The sequence below is a fragment of the Plectropomus leopardus genome, chromosome 9 (assembly GCF_008729295.1).
Source record: "Plectropomus leopardus isolate mb chromosome 9, YSFRI_Pleo_2.0, whole genome shotgun sequence".
Taxonomy (NCBI): Eukaryota; Metazoa; Chordata; class Actinopteri; order Perciformes; family Serranidae; genus Plectropomus; species Plectropomus leopardus.
The window spans coordinates 24,713,582-24,733,081 of NC_056471.1; the positions used below are offsets into that span (position 1 = coordinate 24,713,582).

Here is a 19,500-nt window from a genome sequence, read left to right on the forward strand (position 1 = left end):
GCTTCTTACAGGGTTTTAAGTAAAGGAAACAATGATATTAGAATATCATTTAATATGAATCTGCTGGCGTAACAATGATGAAGTAGCTCATGAGGTAGAAAACCTACTATTACCAGAATACACTGAACCAATGGGTGACGTAATGCAAGCTTGGTCTGTTATCACAAAACATTATAGAAGCTGGTAACAAGCAGTATCGAACTACAGTTAAACAGTAGGCTATAATATGTGTCTGAAATATTTTAGATATGAAATAGGCAACACAGTAACAGACTCTTGGTTTATAAATGATTAACACTGCTTCGTTTTACTTTTTAATCTCATTTTTTTGAGCCATTGTTTTCACAATACAGTATTAGTACGCACCAACTTCTTGGTCACATATTCTCAAGTCACAGCTAAGCAGGGCACAAAAAAGAGAAATTGGCATTTTATAAGAGAAATTGGCAGTGCAGTAACATAATCTTAATATATATTCGTTCAGCACTGCCTAGTTTTACTGATTGAATAGATTTCAGTCCAACTTGTAGGGGTCGCAGAGGGGCAGGTATGTCTCTTGATCTGACTTCTATACTCTTTATGTCAGCTGTGGCAGTATGGGTGGTGGGCAATACCAAAATGCAGAAGTATAGCCTGTATTTTGAGCAATAGCTCAAGAGCCAGCGAAACTCTGCCGGATAACGTAAGTAATGTGTCATCTGGCAGAGTTTTCCCAGAGGGAAGGAGGGATATCTAGGAACTGGTCAGATGGGAGGAGGTTTTCCACAGTTCATTTATAGTTACTGTCCACAATGTTGTGATGCAAAGCTGGTCAAAAATCAGCAAAGTATACCTATCAGAGTAAAAGTTCTGTGTGCCAGTAAGACAGATTGTTTAGAATCAGTTTTTTTTTTTTTTTTTTTTTTAATATGCGTGTTGATATGGTTAGGTTTAATTAAGATTAAAGATTTAAAGATTTAAGATAAAAAAAAAAAAACGTCCTCTACTTTTAAGAGTTTTTATGTTTAGTATGCATTTTAGGGGTAGACTGATCTCTCCTTTTCTCTCCCAATATCAATTCTGATACCTAAACTCAGAGTACCCATCCAGTCCCTGGCACGGTCATAAATAAAATAACATTATGCATCAGCAATGCACTGACACTAAAAACTGAGTTAGGGGCAGTTACCATATGCATGCATTTTGAGAAATTTCTACATTTCCTGGTCTTCTGTCATAATAAATTGAATATTGTTTGGTTTTGGAGTGTTTGGCAGATAACAGCAATCCAATTCCCTTACCCTAACCTTTGGAAAACTATGATGGGCATTTTAACTATTTTTTGACATTTTACAGACTAAATAATTAATTTGTCAAGTCTAGGGCTGGGTGATACAGAGAAAATCAAATATTACAGTATTTTGAAATACATTGCAACTATTTGCATCAATAATGCAACAATTTGTAGGGTTGACTATTAGTATCTCTTGTTGGCCTAAGTTGTGCATCCTGGGTATCTATCCGCATGATTTTACAAACAGGAAGAGTGACCGTGCACTAATAGACTTGTGTCTCTTACAAGCTAAGAAAACAATAGCTATAGGATGGAAAGATGTGAACAAACCAAGTATAAGGCACTATATTAAGGATTTAGCAACATGTGTTGCTTTGGAAAAACTAACATATATCACAAAAGGAAAGCTGGCAGTTTTTGAAAATATTTGGGGAGTTTGGAGTTTTTGAAACAAAATGTTGATAAAGACCAATAAAACCAAAGACAGGAGTGGGGTCAGCGCAATCGGAAACAATATTAAGTGTTATAGCCCATGTAATCTTTAAGATTTCTGCACATTGTAACTACATCTGTTTTTTTACCTCTGCCTTTATTTTTTATATTTTATTTTATTGATTTAGTTAGTTATTATTATCATTATTGCTGTTGTTGTTGTTGCTGTGTTTTTTTTATTTTTGTTTTTGTTTGGTTTGGTTTTTGGTTTGACTTTTCATTTTATGGTTTACCATATTTGCGAGTATTTTATTTATAAGTAATACCTGTTCTAATTGAAAACCCCAATAAAGGCACTGTTTAAAAAAAAACATTGACTATTGCTGCTTGCATCTGATTACTGGTAAATAATCATTAGTACTGTGTATACATTGACTAAGTGGGCAAAGAAAAATGTTAGAAAAGCTAGAGTGGCTTCGTAAATTCAGAAAATTACCTCACTTTACAGCAATGCAGCCTTTAAAGCCAGAAAAAGATAATACTTAAAGTATTATGATATTCTAAATCTAATCGTATCTAGTTTCATATCACAACATTGATATAATATCAATACATTGCCCTGCCTTAATCCCCTCATGTTTCTAATTCTCTCTGATGCTTCCTCTGAATTAAAGCCAACCATTGTTCCCAGCTAATCAGACTTTAACAATGCAACAATGACAACATAACTAAACAATAGGCCTCGCACTCTGTTCCACATGTAGCATCACCTCAGCACTCACAGCTGTGGTGTCCATACGTCTCTGTCCTGGGCCTCCAATAAGTCACGCACAAATCCATCAACAAAGCAGTAGATCAGGTAACACTGGCACGGGTGCAGTTCTTATTTGTGCAAAGCAAGGTCATGGAACCACATGGATGTCGGATCAATCAGACAGATTAATGAAGCACAACCTGCTGACATGAGGAATATTGACACCCCTATTACATCTTGGTCCTGCAGTCTTCAGCGCTCCTTAAATAAATCAGGCCCCAGTAGAAGGAGGCAGGTAAACTTCTGAACCTAATCCTTCACATGATAAACAGAATACAAGCTGAGCTTAACTGTAATGAATCAGGGCTCTTCCTGGAAATACTTAATGCCACAGAATTCAATATCATTTTGGTGACTGCAATCAATTTTAGTATTTATTACGTGATTAAAAGCTTATCAGAATCTCATAAACAGTATATCATATATAGCTTCCAAAATCTAAAAACGTGCAGTAGTGTTTAATATAAAATAGAGTAACACAGCAAATCCTCACATTTGAAATGATGGAAGCAGTTTATCAAAGTCATAGTGATGAGCTGATTATTGACAGAATATTTATGAGCAACAATATTTCTCAAATGTGACAATTTGTAATGTTAGGGCTGTACCCGACTCAGAATTGTGCCAGTCGAATCAGATTTGGCTGTTCAATATGAAAATTTCATGATTTGTCTTGTTTTCCATACAAAGTTGTAAAGTCTGAAAGGGCTCTGCAGGACATTCAGTGTGACATTCACTTCATATTGTAAACAACCTAATGGTGGATCGCAAATGTGCAACATTTTTGCTGGCACTATATATCAACAAAAGTCAGAGAGTGTTTGGAATTAACTTGCTGTGAGCTGTAAATTCACCACTTCTACATCTTACGAGGTCTTTCTCCCTTTGTAAAGCTGCAGCATGTCCAAGGCTGCAAAGAGTACTGTGAACGTCAAAGAGCACTCACACTACAGCAAAATCTGCTGACCAAAATGTCCCTAAAAGTAGACTGCATTAAAAAAAAAACAAAAAAAAAAACTGCTCAACCAGCGACTTTCAAAGGGCAGCCCTACGCAATAATTGACAAGAAATGGGATATCATAAGGTTTTGGACTTTTAGTTACAAATATAATGAAAACAACACTGAGGCCTCTGAGAAATTGTAAATGTAATTTATTCACTTTTAATATTTCATAGACTAAAGATCAATCAAAAAAAATAATCAGTAAAGAAGATAATTGTTAGTTGCAGCCCTGCAGCATATGTTTGGCAGTTTTGCTTGAAAAAATAACCCATAATCATAACTGTTGGTGATTAATTTCCTGTCAATCAATAAATTGCTCACATTTCACTACAACTTCTCTTAATATGCTTTCATGTGACAAACAAATTAACTGAGTGAGTGATTAATCAACTATTTATCACAGCTCATTGTGGTTAAGGCATAGTCTTTTAAACCATTTCATTTAATTTGTGGTTGCATATTTCATTTGGGTTAACAAATAAGCTAGTTATACATCTACAGGTCAATCACGTTATGACTCACCACATTGCTCTTAGTCGGTCTCCAGCGTCACAGGAAATACATAATATTTCAAGAAACTGAATGAAACATCATGCATATTGGCCCGCAGCTCTGCAGCAGATAGAAAAACCTACGCAAATGCTTCTCTTTGAATAAGCGAGTTTGCTTAAAGCGACTCAAACGTCATCTTTTTCTGCCCAGATTCTGGTTGTATTTCTGACAACGGGGCCTAAAGAGGGGGCCAGAACAAATGGCATCCTCCATTTTTAATCAATAGGTGGATTAACCTTTGCTATCAACAGCGCCTCTCTTAGTAAAATGTAGAGTCAAGATTTAGGATTATACCTCCGAAGACATGCTTTAGCTCATTATTGGACTTAGATCTTCAGACCTGTGTGACACCTCATATATCACTGGCATTAGGTTACCATTAATGACTCAGTAATCCTTCAAATCTCACCAAAGAAATGCACCTCATCATGAGCCGTTCTGGAAATGAATGTATTTGCAGAGGTGTCTTCGGTAATGATCCTCCATATTTTTAGAGGCGAGCTCTCCACTTTCGTGCCCTCATCAAAGGCTGGTCGTCTGAACATTTAGATAAGTACCACAATGGTGATTCTTATTATTTCCATATCACTCACAATGCGCTCATAAAACTGTCTTACTGCACAGAGAAAAGCCCTTTTCTCTCACATTTATAACAGCAAATGATTTACCACTTGACCCCAGTGCTGAAACATTAGTTGACTGATGAATTAGTTATTCAGTTCAATTGAAAACAAGTTTGATATTCAACTCAGCCCAAGGTCTACTTTATTTGTACAACATGCTAAATACAACAATGACAACCAAAGAAAGGACAAGTAAAATTCTGTGAGAAACTCTGTGAGATATTTAACCCAGCAGTAGTTAGGAAGGCTAAACAGATATCAGTGGATGCTTCACACCCCTTAAATTCAGAGTTTGAATTGCTTCCATCCGGCCGCCGATTCAGGGCCCCGAGGGCAAGCCAGAACATATATAGGAAATCTTTTATTCCTTAACTTGCTCTATATTACTGAAAATAGTTTTGACTATTGCAGGACCAGTCCGTATAAGAAGTAGTCAGAAGTTTTGCATTCAAAATCTTATACAAGTAGAAAGGTATTAGCATCAAACTACACTTAAAATACCAAAAGTCAAAGCACTAAATATGTGGAATGACTCATCTCAGAATAATATATATCATATCACTGGACAATAATTAGTGATGCATTTTGTGATCATCACTTTAATGTTGTGGCTAGTTAAACTGTGGCTTGTAGTAAAGTATCAGTATACAGAAGCTGCTGAAAAAGAAATAGCCAATTCAAGAACCAGTACCCAAAAAGTATACTGAAGAACAAGACTTGAGTAAATGTACTTCGGTAATTTTGATGTGTACACATCACTAATGTTGCAGCATGTAAAGGTGAAGCAAATTTCAACTATTTGCCGCTGGGAAGCTCAATCCACAATAACGCATCATAATTAATTAGTTGTTTATTCGTTATTATAATATAAATCACAAAAAAGTAAAATATCGGCCTCTAAAATGTAGTAGATTATAACTGTAAAGTAGCAGAGAATGGAGATACTCAAGTACAAGTACCTCAAATTTGTAATTAAGTACAGTACTTGCATAAATGCACTTTGTTTTATTGCGTAGAGTTGAACCAACCTGCAGCTCAGGACTAACCAGCATAAATGACTTATGTCTGTTAATCAGAATCAGAATCAGAAATAAATTATTGATCCCCGGGGCAAATTGTGGTTATTTACAGTCACTCTGATGCCAGCACAGAAAATTATCACATGTAGAAATAAGTACCAGCAGAAGTATGAAAAAATATAAATATAAGAATAGAAATACAGTAATAGTAAACTATCACTAGTATCTAAATATTTAAATATAAAGTATGTCTAGTATGGTGTAAATATAAATGTGTAAATAGATTTAAAATAATACAGTAATAGACAATTAGCACAAATATGTGAATATTTAAATTACAATATAATAGTGCGCTGAGTGTGTACAGTGTGTAAAATAAAAAAAGTGTGTAAAATATAAAACTGCCTTATGCTCCAATAAAATGTGTCAAACTAGAATGTAAGTTCAAAATATAAAATACAAATGCAAATACAATATGTAACTGAATTATAATTATTTATGCATTAATGTGGAAGCATCACTAATGTTTCAGCTGGTAGAGGTGAAACTAAAATCAACTGCGTTACGACCTACGAGCATAATCCACTATAATGCATCATAATATATCCTTTTATACGCTGTTTTAAAGTATAAATCTGCAGAGTAACTACAAATAAAAACTGTCAAATGATTATGACTTTGTTTGATCCTAAAGTGTAGTGGAGCAGAAGTATAACGTAAAACAGATCTAAGTCATTGAAGTACAAGTACTCCAAAATTGTAGCCTACTTTAGTACAGCAAAACGTGGAGAGAGGGACTTTAACAGCACAAATCTCCAGCTCAAGACAAAACCAGCAGTTTGACCGAGAGTGAAACATACAAATTAGCTTAACAGACGGATTTTCACTGCAGATGTTAAAAACGAGACTATCAAATGCTGCTCTGCAAAACTCCTCCATACAATCAAACATATCATCAGTTAAGTCATCTAACTTCACGTTACGTATTCGGAGAAAAAAGTCATATAATTCGACTAAATTCGTGGATACATAACGCTCAATATGACACCAACAGAAGCGCATTATGTAAGAAGAAAACGAATAAAATGCCGCCAACTTTCATCACACTGCTCCTCACTGTAAACTTCCCGTGTCTGTGAGAGAAGCTAATGCTAACTACCATTGTCGGAAGTTAGCAGCTAAGAAGTAAAACAAGAAAGCTGAGAGGGAGTATAAAGTACCTGGCTGTGGCGTCTGTCCTCCTCCATGCTCTCTGTGCTGCTAATAGACGTCCACACATATCCTCACGACACTTGAAAGTTTCTTTCAGCTGCTTCTTGCTGAGTGGGTAACCAGGAAAAGCCTCTGGTTAGCAACGAGAGCTGTCAAACAATGGCGGAGCCAAGTACGGCAAGCGAGAGGCTGACACGTGCTGTTTGTTGACTGTTTTTTCGCGGCCCCCTATAGGCGAAATATTTAGGATGGTTTCGTTTTGGTGCTGCTTTTTAGATTAACACGTTGAAACTTGAGCAGACTGGAGTGATTGTCTAATACATAGATAGAGGGGCAATAAGCATCATACTATAACATTGCCCATAAATTGCAGGAAATTAGCAAAAAAAAAAAAAAAAGAAGATTAAATAAAAGATAAGATTAAAAAGAATAAAAAGTTACAAGAAAATTACCTGAAAATAAGAAAAAAAGAGAAGAGAAAAGAAAAGTAAAACAGAAACAAGAAAATTACCCTAAAAATACTGAAATGTTTTTAGTGTTTAAATAAATGTATAAGATGTTTTTAACACAATTTTAAGTTAAAATACTTGTAAATATTAAGATATATCTTATTATACCTTAAAAAAAATCAAACTCCTTCCCGTTTTCAACTAAATTTGAGGTCAGTTTCTTGTCGCCTTTTCTAATTCTAATTTTCTCATTTCTAAACTTGTGGGACATATCTTGCCAAGTTGGTTATTGCCTTTCCCCCCGTGTTTTTTTTTTTTTTTTTCAAACCAATTTGCCCAGGTTTCAAGGGGTAGATGTGCTGAAAAAATACACTTATCAAGCATAAATATGATGAATTAAAATACTCAGGAATAATCGGCGCTTTCTTTGGGCAAACCAAGTATTTCTGTAATTCCATAACAATGATGGGGCAAGTATTTAGTCTGACTTTAGGGACTGCTCGTTATTTATGAGAGGGGAGGAGGTGGTGCCAAACGCTCAGGCGCTTCAGATGATTATGTAAGATGGGCTGGGAGGGAGTTTTGTTCAATGATTTTGCTTAGAGGGGGCATTTAACCCTTTGTCCCCCGCATTTTTTAAATTTTTTTTTTACAAACGTTCAATTTATTTCGTACCTCGTTTTCCGAGCGGTGTTGAAACGCACCATAAATAGGCGGCGGCATGCACGCGCAGTCTTGTTGTGATCACATGACACAGTTGAGGCGCGCGGTGGCAGCACCGCTTTGAGCTGTCAGTTTTAACTAAAGCACCACAAATAATGTACAGCAGCAAACCAACCTGCAAGAGGCAAAACAACTCGGAGTCCTTCTTCAAAACAAACCGTGTAAGTTGAGTAATGCTGTTGCCTGTTGATAATGTTAGCTAAATTATGTCAAATTAATTACAGGCCAATATAGCTCCGTGAAGACGAAAACTCGCGTTATTGTCGGCTATGGCTGGCTAGCGAGCTTCAAGCTAGGGATAAGTACAAGGTAGCCTACAAGGTACAAGGTAGATTTATTTGTCATTTTTCTTGAACGTTGTTTAAGAATAAATTAATTTAAACTAATTAAAATTGACCCTAAATCCTGCTACATCTTGTGCTCACGATTGTTTTGCGCTTATTTTTTTTTAAATCTTTAATGCTACAATAGAAGGAGCAGGGAGGTGAAGGTGGACCAGAAGGCCACACTGATGGTCATGCAGGGGCTTCACAGGAAAAGAGAGATTAAAATTAATATATATATAGCATAAAAGTGACTTTGAGATTAATTTTCACAGCTATTTCAACTACTGTGTGTAATTTAAAAAAAAATCTGTATTATTACAGTAGACAGAGCAGAGGGAAGGCAGCAGGCTGTGGTCAGGGCAGAGAGCAGGCTGCAGCACTGACAGTCAGGGAGAGGCCTCACAGGTGAGGACAGATAATAACTAATGGCTATAGGGAAATATATTTATAGAATAAGAATGACTTTCTTCACAGCTTTTTCAGAATTTCTCTTCTAAAATTTCTTTGCACGTATTTTTTTGTCTGTATTGCAATAACAGGGAGCAGGGACGAAGCAGCACGCAGCAGTCAGTACAGAGACCAGCATTGACCATCAGCCTGAGGCTCTACAGGTGAGGACAAATTATAACTGGCTAAGGGCCTGTTGTCTATAGGATAAGAATGAGTGAGATTAATTTTCACAGCCATTACTTAACTTTCCGTGTTCAGTGTTGTCACTTTGCACTTAATTATCTGGCTCCTTACCCTGTAGATGCTTGAGGGTCATTCTGTGTCAACACAACCAGAGCTTGGCAGCTCAAACACTTAATTTTGATAACATATTATTTTGAATTTTAAAGGTCACTGGGTGCCATACTGTGGCTGTTTGTGATTGTTTGTTTTTTTTAGCTGCTGAGGAGAGACACAATTGAATGTGAGAGGATGATAAAGGGAAGCTTAGGAACTGTTGTTTGTTATGAGAAGGGAGGAATGGTGCAGGAAGAGGGTGGCACGTCAAATATCATTTTTTAGCTCCAGGGAGGGACTTGTGCTTTTTATTTTGGCTCAGGCATACAAATTTAAATGTATTTGTATCTATTTTACTGCCAGTTTTTGAAAAAAAAACATGCTTTCCTAAACGGTCAACAGGTTTGAAATGCATGTTTTCTACTTTAACCCTGCTTTTTAAAATTAAAACGACATTTGCAATGAGCACTTCTTTCAGGAAAAAATCATAAATAAATATGAACTTAAAATAGTTATATATCATCAAAATCACTTTGTTCTACATCTCATTTAAAGCACCTCACCTTAAGTGCAAACTAACCAGCTTGCACAACAAAGTAGGAAAAAAAGGTTAAACTCCTGGATTTCATCTTCAACTTTTAACTTCAAACATCAAAGAGTAAGTTTTAAAATCCAATAACTAATTTAAGGTCGGGGAGGGTCATGCATTCTCTCTTTTCACTCACAGAAGCTCAAAGAAAAGTATTTGTAATTATGGGGAGGTTAGAAAACACACAAACAAACAAACAATAAAACAATGGAGTCATACCCCAGCCCCCCCTCTGCGATAAATAAAGAACAGGCCCTTACTTCAGGGAGGTTCACCAACAAGATTTGTCTTTGGTTATGGTTGTTGTGAGTTTTTTGTGGTTTAATGACAGAAAGAAGAGTTTGCACATAAAATTCTACTTACACCACAAATTTTAGGGCAGATTCTTACAGAGGTGGGACACTGTTTTTGTTTTGCAAGTCACAAGTAAGTCTGAAGTCTTTGTACTCAAGTCCTAATTCAAGTCCCAAGTCAAGACTAACATGTCTCAAATCTCAAGTCCTAAACTTTAAGTCTCGAGTCCTAAACAAGTCATAATGCACTCTTCACCAAGTGTAATGCCATTTGAACATCAGATTAAAAACCTATTAAATTTACAAAAGTCATTAATGCTTTTAAAAATTTGTATTCATTTGTCAAAGCAAGTTTGTAAAATATTTTAGCATCTCCATCTGTAAACTTCCACCTGCATGTTTTGCATATTATAATTAGTTTTTTGTTGACCACCCGGAGGCAAAGGCAATTATCTTTTGTATAATTTTTTCTTCAGTAACATAATTTTAGTTCTTCATGGTTCTCTCTTGCAACCTGATGGGCTGGTGTCGGATTGGTTCAAACAAAGTGAATCTGGGGAATTACATGTCAACATGCAGGGAGTTAATAACATTAACATTAGTTCATTCAGGAAATTAAGGGGAATGAAATGATTCGTACTTTTTTAATAACATACTTTTCAGTCTTTGAGCTTCTGGGAAGGTTTTAAGTCGAAGTGAAGTCATGAGTCATTGGTGTTAAAGTCCAAGTTGAGTTGCAAGTCTTCTTTGATTTTGTCAAATCTAAATCTCTACTGGTGTAGAGAAAACTTGAAAAACAATTTTCACACCATGAAATCATGGGGTTAAAATGTTTAGCTTTTAATCAATTTATATTGTTTGGCTTGTGGCCAAACAATATATCTTTTTTTTTTTTAATGTTTGTAGATTCTGCTGGGTGATTTTGAAATCCTGACCTCCCTTCAACAGCCCTGTTCAGTAGGAATCAATACCACAATGTAGAAACATTTCATCACAAATAAAAATCCTAGATTCAAAGTGAATTTACATATGTATCAAGGGCAAAACTTATGCAAAATATTATTGGTTATGAATGCTGAGCTCTGGGCTATTAGTGCGGAAATTTATAGGTCACAGAGTTTTCCAGAAACTCCAGATAACTCCAGATAGGACTTGGACAGATACGTTCAGTTTTTATTACTGATCTTATTTCACTTGAAAGCTACTGGATGTTTTTTTTTTTTTTTTTAATTATACAAAAATATACAACTTTAATCTCCTGGTGTTGGCAGCTCAGATCTTTTAGTTTTAAGTGCAGACGTTTTTAAAGACCCAGAAGACTAATTTCTGTCCATCTGCTGCATTTATCAGGAGTCTTATTCCTCTTTTACAGCTGTCATTATTCTTTTGCACTTATTTAATGGATTCCCTTCAAATTCCAATTCAAATTAATACAAGGCTATTATCTAGATGGGTTTGATGAAATTTAAAGTTGCATGAGTTGCTCTTACGCTAGGAATTTATTCACTGAAATTCCAGAACAAAAAATCAGTGTCATATTTTTTTTTACACTTCATAAGCACCCACACAAATCTGCATCTACTCATAGTGAAACTAAATATTGGCTATAGTAGTGACAGTGATGGACAGTAACAAAATACATTTACTCAAGTGCTATACCCAAGTACAACTGTGAGATATTTTACTCAAGTATTTTCTATATATATTATAATTACCATTATGCTTCTATTCAGCTATAATTGTTTTATTTTATTTTATTTTATTTATTTTGAGATTAGTCACTTAGACACAAAAGGATGGGAAAATAGTTTTTTAAAAATAGCAGACTATCCTTTAATTATCTCACAATCCCTTAGGTTTATGTTGTGACCCTTTGGAGGAGTCCGAACCCCAAGTTGGAAACCACTGGGCTAAACTGCATGACTCATAAAATAGTTAAAAATAGCTCCACCTCAACCAGCCACAGTTGTAAAATGGTGCTTCTTGGTTCATGCATCAGCATTTATATTTTTATGATGTCATATTTATAACAAAATATCAGTCACAGGGGCCATTTAGCAGAAACGGTACTTTTCCTTTTGATTTACAGTTGCTGCTGTAGGACATTAATGTATAAATGTATATTTCCAAATATATTTAAAGATTTCAATGCTTTTTTTCAGCCACTGAGTTGTGATGACAACTTTTCTCTCTAAGCCGCCGTGAATTAGATCTGAGATGAAAAGCCGCTCTCTAAACATCCGGGTTTTGTGACATGTTTATCCGCGCGCCTCATTCTTCATTTTGTTCCCGTGGCACCTTGGGCTTGGGATTTGCGAGGCTTAGTTTGTCTGCATCCTAATCTTTAACAACTAAAATAGCTCAAAGCTGATTTTTCTCACTTTCTCGCCACTTAAAGTACACCCTCATTGAGAGATGACAGTGTTAACCACCACAATGTCCCGATTTAATCATCCAAAAGCGGAAAAATAATGGACGTGTCACTTTAAAGTCTCTAATATCACTTTTTTCCCTTATTAAGCAAATGATTTCATTTCTGTGTGTAATTTCACTTTTCTCTTGCCATCTCCAACTCCACGGCTTATTGTTACTGTTCTGGTGGCTAAGCTTTCTCAGAGATGCTGGGGCATGAACAAAGCCAGTGATATCTAGTGAATTCTCATTACAAGGGGATTATCATATGTGCCAGCATGCATTCCACTCCCACATCATTAAGTGTTTTGGACCATTTACAGCCAATTACACCATTGCTAATGCTTTTTTGTGCCCACCCTTCCCCCCCAGGCCTATGATGATATTTTACAGGTTTTGACAACTCAACATTAATTTATCTTCTTTGGTTTGTTTGCATTTGATTGCACTACCTGTTAATCACTATTTGCTCTGCAGACGTCTGTTTCTTCTGTGCGACTAAACATCAGTACTTATTACAGCTCTCGACATCACGTACGCTCCAGCTAGAAGAGAGAAACTGGTTCAGTGTAAATACTGATCTGAGAGATCTATTAATGCTTAATGAGCCATTAATATTCCCGAATGAATGCTAATCCCAGTTAACATGTCTCTCCCAGCTGGAAGATGTATCGTTACCTGGTTCACAGCGGGTTGCTTCAATTAGACACCCACTGCACAAACTCAGCGGTATCACGCTTGAGTTTATAATGTGGATATACTGTATAGAGCACATACAGTTCTCTCACAAAACAGGAGGCTGCCCACCAGCCAGATTTTGCTTTCTCCTGTGACATCTGAGGGGTCTGTGAGTTTGTTTGAAGGCATTCTGGTGTTTGGTAAGTCTGCTGAATTTGAGACTTTACCCACGTAAACTACAGATTTTAAGACCATACACAAGTTTGGGAGTGTCTCTTTTTGTTGTGCTTTTTTGTTGAAGAGTTTTTGGTTATGGCTTAAATTTGATGAATACCAATAGTATAAAAATTATAAAGTATATATTTTGGTTTAAGATGGTTAGTTAGTGAAAGTGGGCACAACTATACTGGGTGTTTGGGATCATGTTTGTGGTTTTCTGGGGTTAGCTGGGATTTTCTGGACCCACTGGTTTACATTAAAAAACACTCATGGGGTAAAAATGAAACAATCTATTCAAACTAAACTCAACTCAACTTTAATTATACATCACCTATTATACAAACAAGCTGCCCAAAGTGCGCCACATTGCAAAATTAAAACAACACAGATGCAATTTAAAGGATAAGATTAGAGACTAGAAAATTACAACAATAAAACTTTTTTTTTTACATGGATAAATACTTTAAAAAAAAAAAAAAAACGATTAAAAAAAAGCTGAAAGCAAGCAGCCAGCGCTCCATGGAAAAATGGTAAACTTGTGACCGTTCCGCAGTTTTAACCCAGCGTAGTTCAGAAAATCCAAACTGAATATGCTGTTTTTATGACCCATGAAAAATTAAAATTATTTTCATATTCAGAATAATAGTGGAATATTAGTGTGCTTGTAAATTTATTCAATGACAGCAAGTGGTAAATACTGTATGAAGATGTTGTGAGGTAAAAGAAAAGCAAAAAACAAAGTAACCAAACCGGGAGGGATCAGAGAAACATGAGTGAACTGGCTTTGTCGGCCTGCGAGCTCATCAGCTCAGGTGAGTTCAAACTAGGCTGCCAGTCCGCTACGTGAAGAAGGGGAGGAGAAAACACAAGCAAGCCAGGCAGAGTAGAGACACATGGAGCTCTTTATAATTAATACACAAACAGATGAGTAAAAACTTAAATTTTTGATTTTATGGGGGATTATTTTCTGGATTGTTTCTTTATTGACTTGTTGGGTAAATATTTCAGCTGTTTGGCTGAAAGAGAATTAAGGACTCATTGGCTCATTTTATTGAAATGTTGCACTTCAGTAGTCTTTTGGCTCGTCTATATTTTATGTTCTCTTATCGTCTTGAAAAATAACCTTATATCACTCCTTTGGACAAAGGTAGGCACGGTTGTAACCAACAGTAAACAACTGCCAGCCTGATGTGAAGTGTAATATGTTTCCTTCAGCACTGAGGAAATGAAAGTGGAAAAAAATCTGTTTACCCAAACTGTAGGAATATTTTAAGGACACTGATTTCGGCTAATGATGGACAGTGTGCTTTCATACGTTTGTTGAAGAGATTTTTCTGTCAGCCACGGGGCTTTGATGGTACAACATCCCAGCAGAGACATGAAAAAAGAGATTACCTCCACAGTATAAGTTGCTGTTGACCAGAGAAAACATGTCGTTTCTCATCAACAGTGTATGTGAGAGCATTCAATATCAGCCCTCCTGCAGGCATCCAATCTCCTCCCAAGCTGCTGTCTGTGGTCCCTCCACCAGTCTGTTCAACTTTTCTCATTAGATTTCCCACTCTTATGCATCCCAAGTATTTTTGAAGTGCATAGTGTGTGGAATGATGCAATGCATTCAAGTGTCAAGCCTGCACAAATCTCATCATGTCCAGGGTGATTCACATATGGAAAGTTTGGTATCCTAGCAACAGCCAATAAAAGCCGTCTTTGATTGGCTATTGCCCCTGGCCATCACAACTAAAGAGTCAACAGAGCTGCCTCTCTATGAACTGATGAGAAAATGTTTACAACCAATCAAAGGTGTTTTAATCGCTCGCACCAGCAAGTGGCAAACCAGAGAAATAATGGGTTCTCTTGTCTTCAATGAGAGCAGAAGTGCGTGTAATCCCTCCTCACCGAACGGTTGATTTTTACATGAGCGCAGACAAAATGGACCCAATCAGGTATTGGAGCAGAGTGGTGATTGCTGAATTAAGCCATCTGACTGTCTTTCACACTGGAGGGTCACATTCACAGATTCATCATGAGTCGCTGCGTCTGATTGTGCCTTGATTACCAGTGTTCGGCGTAAGAATAATTTCATGGCAAAATGTGAGTCCTTTGTTGGATTTATCACACCCTCTAGGCTCGCCGTGACACTGAACTAAGAGAACCCTGCTGACTCTTTTAGCCTCGGATGATGAGGGAGCTGAATTTATTTTTACACTTTGGTTTCCATATGACACTTCATTTATGTTGAGACAATGATTTTCACAGGAAAAAGCCATAAAGACATCAGTGTTTGAGAGAATCTAAGCAAATTTGTCACAACCCAGTTGTCAGAAAAAAATGTTGGCATTGTATGTTTCTGCAAACCAGGGATATGTTACATTTGTATGTTTCATATGTAGAGGATGGGTTGAAAATTTTGCAGTCTTTATGTATTAGTTTAAGTTATATGTTATGCGAACACTGTAATTAACATGTGGTTTAGTTTAGGCAGAAAAGTTATGAGGCTAGGGTTAGGAAAACATCATGTTTTGACGAAAAGCCATTGGGTTGCTCAGGCTCAACACAGCCTGAAATGTCCTGAACTTGGTCAGTTAAGTCACTACAAACACAGATAGACATGTCTCGAACTCTTGTCAAAAATTACTCACCTTATCACTACAAATGCAGCTAGAAATGTCCTGAACCTTGCCACAAAATACCTGTCTCAGTTGCCACAAACAGCCACAAATGACCCATATTTGTTGATACAAACAGGGTTGGAAATGTCCTGAACTCCCGATTAAAAAAATCCTTGCTTTTGTTGCTATAATATTGATAATAAAATCTTAAACTCATACAAAATACCAACTTTTGTTGCTACAGTCATGACTAGAACTTACTGTTACTTTGTTACAAAATACCCACTTTTGTCATTACAAACATGGCTGGACATGTCCCAAACTCTTATAAAATTACCTTTTGTTTGGTCTGCTGCTATCTGCTGCCAGGTGTCACACCATCCACCATCCCCTCCTCCTCCTGATGAGAAGCTCAAATTATATACATGTAATATAAACTATGTCATGCATATGAAACATGCCAATGTATCCACAGTCTGCAGAAATGTACAATGCCAACATTTTATTCTGGCGACTGAGCCATTTGATGACACAGTCAAGACTGCTCTCAATTCTCTCCCTGCGCGAAGCTGCACGTTGGAGAGATTTATTTTAAATAAAAAAACTAAACTTTTTCCTCTCAGCCTAACTCATAAAGTGATGCTGCCAGAGAGAAGCCTCTCTCGTGACGTCTAAATTACACTCTCGAGGCTCACCATGTTTACCCAAATTAAGTTACAGTGTTAGACATGGACACAAAGTAGCTACTCCAAAATTTAAAAAGTTTAATTCATACTCACTCCTGAAAAAGCAGAAATTGAGCAACCATGAAAAAGTTTGACTTGCCAATTAAATCTTTTCCACCTCACGTCCCTCTGGTATTCTCTGGTAAAAAGCCATCACAGACCAGCTGGCTTGGTAAACATGTGCTTTGTGGATTTCACACTAAACTGAATTTCAGCTTTTTAAAAGTTACGATGGTACTGCCAGTGCACAAAGTTACCCAGTGAGTTTTATGAAGAGTTAATATGAACTCTGAAGATTTAATGTCTTCACCACCATAGTCTCTGGGATTTTTCTGCCTTTTCCTACTCTGAACCTGCATCGACTTTACTGTATAACTTATACATGTATTTGACTTTATTTATTTAACCAAGTATTATATTTTATTCTCTGAATATATTTATACTAAATTGCTGAAAACGTTATCAGGAGTCCTGTATCTTTTATTATGTGCCTGTTGGGTGTCTGACACGCTATGTATTTTTACAGGAGCAAATCTATGTTCCGAAGGTCCCACGTTCCCAGGTTTTCATTATTCTGTTAACGCACTTCAACTCTCCTATTATATTCATGCCACTCTCTTGTCACTCTCTGTCCATAAAATAGCTTTGGTTATCTGCACATCAATACATAAGATATATCAGATGAAGACTTATATATAGATTAAAATATATGATAAAAACTGACAAGTAAGATTGTGTATGAAGATTTTAGACCCCCTTTCCATGAGTTTTTTTCCTCATCACAACCTGACTGTAAAATTGCATTCCTTGTTATATTTTATCGTAACCTGACCTCTTTTCTAACCGTTACCTGTTTCGACTGTGTAATTAAACCCGCCCCTAGACCTCTTTTCTCACGCTTAATTAGTCTTTTTTCATTTCTTAATTGGTAAGTTGTTTTTATTGTCAGTTCAATTTTTCAATTCTAATAGTTTTTTTGATTTCAGTATTTTCCACATTTTTTTTTTTTTTTGCAAATACAGAGGCAGGAACTTCCTTATTAGGTTCCTATTATATGCTTAAGCTGATGGAGCTGGTAAACATAGGAGCCTGGGAATATAGGGCCCTTTGTGATGTTCCCATTATATGCCAGTAACGCCAATCAGTCACAGTACTAAAACCACTGTCAGGTGAAGTGAATAATGTTGATCACCTTGTTTCAGTGCAATGTTCTGCTGGGAAACCTTGAGTCCTGGCATTCATGCACCATGCCACACCACAAAAACTGCTCAGGAATGGCTCAAGGAATGTGACAACAAGCTCAAGGCATCTAGCTGGTCTCCAGTCCCCCAGATCACAATCTGATTGAGCATCTGTCACATTTGCTGTTACCCTGGAGCCAAGTGTGATACATGATTGGGCCCCCTTGGAGCAGACTTGGTTCTGACATGTCGAGGAATGGACGCAGCACCTTTTAGAGTGTCCCATGGCGTCTGGCACCACCTTGCTTGGATAGCGATCTGGGAAATTTAGAGGCCAGGTTGATCCCTTTAGCTCTTTACCACGTTCCTCTGACAGTTCCTGAGCAGTTTTTGCGGTTTGATGTGACACGTCATGGCATTGTCCTGCTGTAGGGGCCACTGCTATTAGTAAATGGCCTTGCAATGGGGGGTGTACTTTAATAGAGTTTATGTGGACGATGTGTGTTAAGTGGCATCCAAATGAATGCCAGGACCCAAAGTTTCCCAGCAAAACATCGCATTGCAAGAAGGTAATCAATGTAATTCACCTCACCTGTCAGTGGTTTTAATGTCGTGGCTATAAACCGCTATCAATAAGCGCTATAAATATTGGAAATATAGGAATGATCCAATTTTGACTTGTCCAAAAGTATTGCACAAAAAGTGAAACCTGTCCTATTTTTAGAGCAACTGCTGATGCTTTAAATATCAGTGGATATTTATACACAGTGACCTAGAGGCTGAAACAGATGCAGCGTGAGCAAATGCATCAAGTGTTTTGGTTATTTTGTTTATCAGAACAGCATTTCCCATCAAATATTTGTCTGAAGGTCAGATCACTTCAAAGGCAAAAACACTAGAAATTCATTGCAGTATGAAACACATGACTCTTCTAACTGCATTACAGTGTAACCAGCTTACTTCCTTTCAGTTTACATTTGAACCAGTACTTTGAAGAACAAAAGAAAACACAAGGCTGTGTAAAGACCTAAGCCGGTTTGTTATGCTCTGTCTCTATCAAAGGGAATTATTTAAGACTATAACATGAAAGTTCACAGTTGTCTTTTTTACATTTTTTAGATATTCAGCTCTCAATGGATTGCACAGCCGACTTTGCTCTACAGATTTGACACAACGGGAAGAAGAAGAACTTTGTTCCGGTTGGCGATTGAAACCACATCTCAGTCATTTGCCACCTTGGATGAAATCATTTTCAAGTGACCAAACACATCATTAGTATCACTTGTAATTCGGCTTATTGCTTAATTGGGCAATTACACAGCATATCAAGACAGATAAATATTTCTCTTTGCTTTTGTTATGCATGAAGTGCATTTAATTTTTTCCAAGTAATTCATATAATTGGAGTTCAAAAAGGTTGAACGCTATTAGTGACTAATTTGTTTGGTTTGTTTGTTGGAAAAAATAATTATATGTAATGATTTATGTAACAGGAGGTCATATGATTTAAAATAAATTTCAGTGTATCATTTCAAAAGTTACAAAATAGGTCATATCAGTGATGCAACAGCAGAGAGGTATTTCTTAACTCTTATATCCTGCAGACAGAAAGAAAAAAAAATTTGGTTCTGACACATCT

At 36.6% G+C, this 19,500-nt stretch overlaps 1 protein-coding gene and 1 long non-coding RNA gene across 3 annotated transcripts in view; one reads left to right on the forward strand and one right to left on the reverse strand.

The window, feature by feature from the left end:
- The window catches only part of enox2 (ecto-NOX disulfide-thiol exchanger 2), a 240,416-nt gene extending 233,353 nt beyond the window's left edge, over nucleotides 1-7,063 (reverse strand). For both annotated transcript variants that reach the window (XM_042492832.1, XM_042492831.1), the window contains exon 1: nucleotides 6,937-7,063. The gene's annotated coding sequence lies outside the window, so the exon portion shown is untranslated. The remainder of the gene's footprint in view (nucleotides 1-6,936) is intronic.
- A 1,111-nt stretch (nucleotides 7,064-8,174) lies between these two features.
- Nucleotides 8,175-19,042, forward strand: LOC121947861. Its single transcript, XR_006106115.1, has 3 exons — nucleotides 8,175-8,261; nucleotides 8,966-9,037; nucleotides 18,981-19,042. It is a non-coding gene; the product is annotated as an uncharacterized LOC121947861 (long non-coding RNA).
- The last annotated feature ends 458 nt before the right edge of the window (nucleotides 19,043-19,500 follow it).